This window comes from Nyctereutes procyonoides, unplaced genomic scaffold, assembly GCF_905146905.1.
Source record: "Nyctereutes procyonoides isolate TBG_1078 unplaced genomic scaffold, NYPRO_anot_genome, whole genome shotgun sequence".
NCBI lineage: Eukaryota > Metazoa > Chordata > Mammalia > Carnivora > Canidae > Nyctereutes > Nyctereutes procyonoides.
The window spans coordinates 55,393,591-55,395,639 of record NW_026575126.1 but is presented as its reverse complement, the minus strand read 5'-3'; positions in this window follow the sequence as shown (position 1 = coordinate 55,395,639).

Here is a 2,049-nt window from a genome sequence, read left to right as displayed (position 1 = left end):
TGTCCCCCACGGGGACCACACATCTCCATCCAGCCCAAGCCTGTCTCCTGAGTTTCTGACCCCAGCAGACGTTGGGGTCTTATTCTGCTCTTCCCCCTGGGGTGCGGGTTGTTGAGGGCAAGGTGTCTCTGTCACCAGGGAGATGTTCTCTGGGTTGTGGGCTGTGGCACACTTGGAGGGGAGACCAGAAGAGCAGTGAAGTGACAGCTTGAGGACCATAGCATGTCAAGAACAAATCTTCCTATGATCTACAAATGGAGTCATTGTCCCTTGGAGTCTGTAACTCCTGGTCATGGGGTCTGGGGATGAAGTGGTTCTCCCCCACCCTCACCTCTGTCCTGTCCGAAGGGCCCTTCGGCTGAGCAGGCTGGATGGAAAGGAAGGCAGAGAGGACTGGCATGAGGGGCTTTCTCCAGGGCATGGAACTTGGCAACCTCTGAGAAAAAGCTTCCACCTGAAAGACGGCGCTCCTGGTTGTCAGCACTGGTGGTGGGGCCGGGAGGAGAATGCTGCAACTGTTCTGCAAGTAGTTTCCCTATTTGCAAGATTACCCACGCTGGATGTCAAGCGCTCAGCAGAATTCCTGGCAAACAATAGGCGCTCGACAACTATTAGCCATGGTTATGATCGTTATTGTTTTTATTAGCTCCATAAGCTTTTCCTAAATGCCATCACTAGATTGAGTCCTGTCCCTGTCTCAGGGCGAAGAGATAAGCCATCCTGCCCTCAGAGTGGTCATTGTTTAGTGAAGAGAGACAGATACATGGATACAAATTCTACCAGGGGATGAAAATTCTATAAGAGAGGGAACTCTGACTTCTGGGGCAAGAGAGGGTTTAGGGAGACTTTATAGCGATGGTGACATTAGTGTCTGGCCTGCATCGATGAGTGGAGGAAGAGAGGGCCGCTTAGCAGGGACACAAGCCCTGGGGTTGGGTGCCAGGGAGGAAGGAGATGGCTGGAGCCCAGGGTGTGAGCATGTGCTCCCCGGAGTGCGGGGGAGGAGTGGGTGGCTGTTGACTCCACATGCTCCTGATCTCGCCTTTGACAGAGCCAGTAGCAACACCGGCCTGCTGGAAGTGTTCCTGCCTGTGACATCATGCGGAGCCCGGTCAATTCCGCAAATCTGAGGACACAGCCCCCACTGCTCCCGCCTCCACCGAGGAGGAGGAGGTGGAGGAGGAGGAAGAGGAGGAGGAGGAGGAGGAGGAGGAAGCCCGTGGCAATGCCCGGGCAGGCGTGCCCCGCAATACCCTGTCCGCGCTGGCTGCAGCCACCCCGGCCCAGGATGGACAGGAGCCAAGCTTGCACTCTCTGTAACCCGATGCTTGCCTGCCTCAGCCCTGGCCTCTGAGCCCACTCCTCAGGGCGCTCTAGCCAGCCTGGGGTCACGGTGACCTCCTCCCTGCTGGCTGCCAGGGCTTCTTCCAGCGTCCCACCCGGGGAGGTCCCATGGAATCGGGCTGAGACGGCTGTTGCAGCCACTGGCCTAGAGTCAGGTTAGACCAGGTGTCCCTGGGCCCAGAAAGGGGCCCACAGCCCCGGCTATTTTGCCAAGACACCTGTCTCCACTAGCAACCATCCTTGTGCTGGGGGCAGTCCTGAAATGCAGGCCTCTGCACACTGGATGAAGGACTTCCTTCTGCCCCATAGCCAGATGTTGAGCCTCCCCTCTTCCCACCTGCACTGACACAAGCCTCACCTTCAAAAGGCACAGATACTGATTGGATGCAAAGTGATGGAGCAACAAGGTGCACAGCTCTGGAGTAGGACTGTCCAGGTTCAAATCCCAGCTGTGCAACTTCCTACCCCTGTCCCCTGGGGTGAGTAACCTAGCCCCTCTGTGCCTCAGTTTCTTCATGCATACAATGGGATAATCAGACCTACCTAAGGGGCCAATCCAAGGACTGGGAGATCTTTCTCTGTGAAGGACCAGAGTATAAATATGTTAGGTTTCCCAAACCTTGGGTCTCTGTTGCAACTACTTGGCTGGCGGCCGCTGTGGCACAAACACAGGTGCAGGTAATAATGTAAATAAGTGGGCATGGC